Below are 6,780 nucleotides of genomic sequence, written 5' to 3' on the forward strand. Positions count from 1 at the left end.
ACTCTATCTATCTCTTCTATCTATCTATTCTATCTGTCTATTCTGTCTATCTGTTCTATTCTAAATTTTCTATTCTATCTATTCTATTCTATCTATTCTATTGTATCTATCTAAGTATTCTATTCTATCTATTCTATTCAATGCTCTATTCTATTGTATCTATCTGTGTATTCTATTCTATCTATTCTATTCTATCTATTCTATTCTATCTATCTATTCTCTCTGTCTATTCTAATCTTACTATTCCTTTCTCTCTATCTATTCTATTCTATTCATTCCATTCCATCTATTCTATTCTATCTGCCTATGCTGTCTACCTATTCTAATCTATCTTTCTATTCTGTCTATCTATTCTATTCTAACTATTCAATTCTATCTATCTATTCTGTCTATCCATTCTATCTATCTGGAATGTCTATCCTATTCTATCTATTCTATATCTCTATTCTATTCTATCAATCAATTCTGTCTGTCTATTCTAATGAATCTATTCCATTCTATTCTATCTATTCCATCTGTCTAGTATATTCTATCCATTCCATTCTATCTACCTATTCTGTTTATCTATTCTATTCTATCTATTATATTCTATCTATTATATCTATAACATTTAATCTATTCTGTCCTATTCTATCTATCTATTCTGTCTATCTGTTCTAATCTATATATTCTATTGTCTATCTATTCTATTCTGTCTGGGTAATCTGTTCTATCTATTCAATTCTATCTGTCTATTCAATTCTATCTATTCTATTCTATCTATACTATTCTATTCTATCTAATCTATTTGTTCTATTCTATTCTATTTATTCCATTCTATCTATCAAGTCTATTCTATCCATTCTATCCCATCATTTCTATTCTATTCTATCTATTCTATTTCTCTATTCTATTCAATCTATTCTATTCTATCCATTCTATTCTATCTATCCTATCTATTTTATTCTATCTATCTTCTCTATTTTATCTATCTAATCTATTCTATCTATGTTATTCTATCTATCTGGTATATTTCTCCATTCCATCTATTCTATTCTACTCTATTCTATTCTATTCTATTCTATCTATCTATTCTCTCTATCTCTTCTATCAGTCTATTCTGTCTGTCTGTTCAATTCTATCTATTCTATTCAATCTATCTATTCTGCCTATCTATTATATCTATCTATTCTATCTATCTATTCTGAATAACTGTTCTATTCTATGCATTCTATTCTATCTATTATATTCTTTCTATTGTGTTCAATCTATTCCATTCTATTTATTCTATTCTATCTATCTATTCTATTCCATCTATCTATTCTATTCTATCTATTCTATTCTATTTTATTCTATCTATATATTCTCTCTATTTATTCTAATCTAACTATTCCTTTCTCTCTATCTATTCTATTCTGTCCATTCTATTCTATCTATTCTATTCTATCTGCCTATCCTATCTATCTATTCCATTCTATCTCTCTATTCTGTCTACATATTTATTTCTATCTATTCTATCTATCAATTCTGTCTATCCATTCTATCTATCTGGATCGTCTATCCTCTTCTATCTATTTTATTTCTCTATTCAATTCTATCTATCTATTCTGTCTACCTATTCTATCTATTCTATTCTATTTATTCCATCTATCTAGTTTATTCTATCCATTCTATTCTATCTACCTATTCTGTTTATCTATTATATTCTATCTATTATATCTATACCATCCATTCTATTCTGTTCTATTCTATATATCTCTTCTGACTATCTAATCTATTCTATATGTTCTATTGTCTATCTATTCTATTCTATCTATTTATTCTGTTCTATCTATACTATTCTGTCTGTCTATTCAATTCTATCTATTCTATTCTATCTATAATATTCTATTCTATCGAATCTATCTATTCTATTCTATTCTATTTATTCTATTCTATCTATCAATTCTATTCTGTCTATTCTATTCCATCATTTCTATTCTATTCTATCTATTCCATTTCTCTATTCTAATCTATCTATTCTATTCTATCCATTCTATTCTATCTATCCTATTCTATCTCTTCTATCTATTTTATTCTATCTATCTACTCTATTTCTCTATACTATTTTATCTATCTAATCTATTCTATCTACTTTATTCTATCTATTATATTTCTCTATTCTATGTTTTATATTCTATTCTATTTATCCCATCTATCTATTCTATCTATCTATTCTATCTATGTGTTCTATTCTATGTATTCTATTCTGTTTATCTATTCTATTCTAACTATTCCATTCTATCTATTCCATCTATTTATTCTATTCTCTTCTATCAATTTTTTTCGATCTATCTATTATATTTCTCTATTCTAGCTATATATTTTACTCAATTTATTCCATTCCATGTAATCTATTCTATCTATCAATTCTGCAATTCTATTCTATTCTATCTATTTTTTTCTATCCATTCTATTTTATCTATTTTATTCTATCTATCTATTCTATTTCTCTAATCTATTCTCTTCTATCTATTCTATTCTATCTAACTATTCTGTCTATCAATTCCATTCCATCTATTCTACTCTACCTATTCTATTCCATATATCTATTCTATTCTATATATTCTGTTCACTCTCTATTCTAGCTATCTCTTCTATTTATAATATTCTAACTATTCTGTTCTATATATCTATTCTGTCTATCTATTCTATCTATCTATTCTAGTTTTTTACTTCTTTCTATCTATTCTATCTATCTATTTTATTCTATCTATTCTATTCTATCTATCTATTCCATCTATGTATTCTATTCTATTTATTCTCTTCTAGTCTGTCTATTCTATTCAATCTATCTATTCAGTCGATCTATTCTGTCTATATATTCTATTCTATCTATTCTCTTCTCTCTATCTATTCCAGTCTATCTATTCTACTCTAACTATCTATCCATCTATCTACCTATCTATCTATTCTTTCTATCTATTCTATCTATAAATTATATACCATATATTTTATATAATCTATCTCTTCTGGCTATCTATTCTATCCTATTTATTATATTCTATCTATCTAGTCTGTGTATATATTCTATCTAACTATTCTATCTATTCTATTCTACCAATATATTCTATCTATCTACAATATTTTACCTATTATATTCTATCTATCTATTCTATCTACCTATTCTAATGTATCTATTCTATTCTATCTATATAATCTCTTCTATCTATATATTCTATTTTATCTACCTATTGTAATCTATCTATCTATTCCATTCTCTCTATTCTATTCTATCTGTTCAATTCTACCTATTTTATTATATCTATCTATTCTATTATACCTATTCTATTCTATCTATCTATTCTCTCTATCTATTCTATTCTATCTATTCAACTCTATCTATTTTATTGTATCTTTTTATTCTCTTCTACCTATTATATTCTATTTTATCTATAATATTTTATCTATCTATTCTATCCATCTATACTATCTATTCTCTTCTATCTACTCTATTCCATCTATATATTCTAACTATAATTTTCTATCTACTCTATTCTATCTATTCTGTCTCTTTATTCTATTACATTTTATCTATATTTTTCTATCTATTCTACTCTATCTATATATTCTATTCTATCTATTCTATCTATTTATTCTAATATATATATATATATATTCCAACATATCTATCTATCTATTTATTTATATATTCTGTCTATATATTCTACATATATATTCTATTCTATCTAATCTATAGTATTCAATCTATTCTATCTATTCAATTTGTCTATTCTCGTCTATCTATTCTATCTATCTATTATAATCTATCTATTTTATTCTATCTATCTATTCTATTTAACTATTCATTTCTATCTATCTAATCCGTCTGTCTCTTCTATTCTATCTATTCTATTCTATTCTATCCTATCTATCTATTCTGTCTATCTAATCTATCTGTTCTTTTCTATCTATTCTATTCTATTCTATTCTATTCTATTCTATCTATCTATCGTGTTCTACTTATGTTATTCTATCTATACTATCTTTTATTCTGTCTATCTATTCTATTCTATTCTCTCTATTCTCTTCTATCTATATATTCTATTCTATCTACTCTATTCTATCTATGTTATTCTATCTATCTTCTATTTCTCAATTCAATTCTATCTATTCTATCTATTCCATCTATTTTATTCTATCTATTCTATTCTATCTATCTATTCTGTCTATCTCTTCTATTCTATCCATTCTATTTTAATCTATTCTATCTATTTTATCTATCTATTCTAATCTACACTATCTATCAATTCTGAATATCTATTCTTTTCTATGTATTTTATTCTGTCTATTCTATTCTATGTATTCTATTATATCAGTCTATTCTGTCTATCTATTGTATCTATCTATTCTGTCTATCTATTATGTTCTATCTATTCTATTCTATTTATTCTGTTCTATTCTATCTATTCTATTCTATCTATCTATTCTGTGTATCTATTCTATCTATCCATTCCAACTACATATTATGTCTATTTATTCTTTTCTACCTATTCTATTCTATCTATCTAGTTAATTCTATCTATCTATTCTATTCTATCTATTCTATTCTATCTATTCTACCAATTTTATTCTATCTCTCTATTCTATTTCTCTATTTTATTCTATCTATCTATTCTCTCTATCTATTCTATCCTGTATAATCTATTATATCTATCTATTTTATTCTATCTATACTATTCCATTCCATCTATGTTATTCTATCTATCTATTCTATTTCTCTATTCCATTTATTCTATTCCATTCTACTCTATTCTATTCTACCTATCTACTCTGTCTATCTATTCTATTCTTACCTAGTCTATCTATTTCATCTATCTATTCTATTCTATCTATCTATTCTGTCTATGTTTTCTAACTATTCTGTCTGTTTGTTCCATTATATCTATTCTATTCTATCTTCTATTGTGTCTATCTGTTCTATTCTATATATGCTATTCTATCTATTATATTCTATCTATTGTGTTCAATCTATTCTATTCTATTTACACTATTCTATCTATTCTATTCTATACTATCTATTCTATCCACCTATTCTATAATATCTATTCTACTCTATCTATCTATTCTAACCTATCTATTCCTTTCTCCCTGTCTATTCTATTCTACCCATTCTATTCTATCTATTCTATTCTATCTGCCTATTCTGTCTATCTATTCCATTCTATCTAACTGTTCTGTCTCTCATTTCTATTCTATCTATCTATTCTGTCTATCCATTCTATCTATCTGGACTGTATCCTATTCTATCTATACTCTTTCTCTATTCTATTCTATCTATCTATTCTGTCTACCTATTCTATCTATACCAATCTATTCTATCTATTCCATCTATCTAGTCTATTCTGTCCATTCTATTTTATCTACCTATTCTGTTTATCAATTAAATTCTATCTATCATATCTATACCATCTATTCTATTCTGTTCTATTCTATCTATCTATTCTGTCTATTCTATTCTATATATTCTATTGTCTATCTATCTTGTTCTGTCTAGCTTTTCTGTTCTATCTATTCTATTCTATCTGTCTATTCAATTCTATCTATTCTATTCTATCTATACTATTCTATTCTATCGAATCTATCTATTCTATTTATTCTGTTGTATCTATCAATTCTATTCTATCTATTCTATTCTATCATTTCTATTCTATTCGATCTATTCTATTTCTCTATTCTATTCTATCTATTTTATATTATCCATTCTATTCTATCTATCCTATTTTATCTATCTTTTCTATCTATTTTATTCTATCTACTCTATTTCTCTATTCTGTTTTATCTATCTAATCTATTCTATCTATTTGATTCTATCTATCTATTATATTTCCCTCTTCTATGTTATCTATTCTTTTCTATCTATTCCATCTATTCTACCTATTCTACCCTATTCTATCAATCTATTCCATCTATCTATTCTATCTATCTATTCTATTTATGTGTTCTATTCTATCCATTCTACTCTGTTTATCTATTCTATTCTATCTATTCCATTCTATGTAGTCTATCCATTCCATCTATCTATTCTAATCTATTCTATCTATTTTTTCGATCTATCTATTGTATTTCTCAATTCTAGATATCTATTTTACTCTATTTATTCTATTCTAACTAATCTATTCTATCTATCTATTCCGCCTATTTATTCTATTCTATCTATTCTATTTTATCTATTTTATTCTATCTATCTATTCTATTTCTCTAATCTATTCTCTTCTACTTATTCTATTCTATCTATCTATTCTGTCCATCTATCTATTCTATCTATTCTATTCTATCTATTCTATTCCATATATCTATTCTCTTTTATATATTCTGTTCTATCTATACTATTTATCCTATTCTAACTATTCTATTCTATTTATCTATTCCGGCAATCTATTCCATCTGTCTATTCTAGTTATTCACTTCTGTCTATCTATTCTATCTATCTATTTTATTCTATCAATTATATTCCATTTATCTAGTCTGTCTATATATTCTATATATCTATTCTATTCTATATAATCTATTCTATTTATTCTCTTCTAGCCCATATATTCTATTCTATCTATCTATTCAGTCTATCTATTCTATCTATATATTCTATTCTATCTATTCCATTCTATCTATTCTATTCTATTCCATCTATGTTATTCTATCTATCTATTCTATTTCTCTACTCCATCTACTCTATTCTATTCTATTCTACTCTATTCTGTTCTATTCTATCTATCTACATTGTCTATCTATTCTATTTGATCTATTCTATCTATTTCATTT

This window comes from Periplaneta americana, chromosome 16, assembly GCF_040183065.1.
Source record: "Periplaneta americana isolate PAMFEO1 chromosome 16, P.americana_PAMFEO1_priV1, whole genome shotgun sequence".
NCBI classification, from domain to species: domain Eukaryota; kingdom Metazoa; phylum Arthropoda; class Insecta; order Blattodea; family Blattidae; genus Periplaneta; species Periplaneta americana.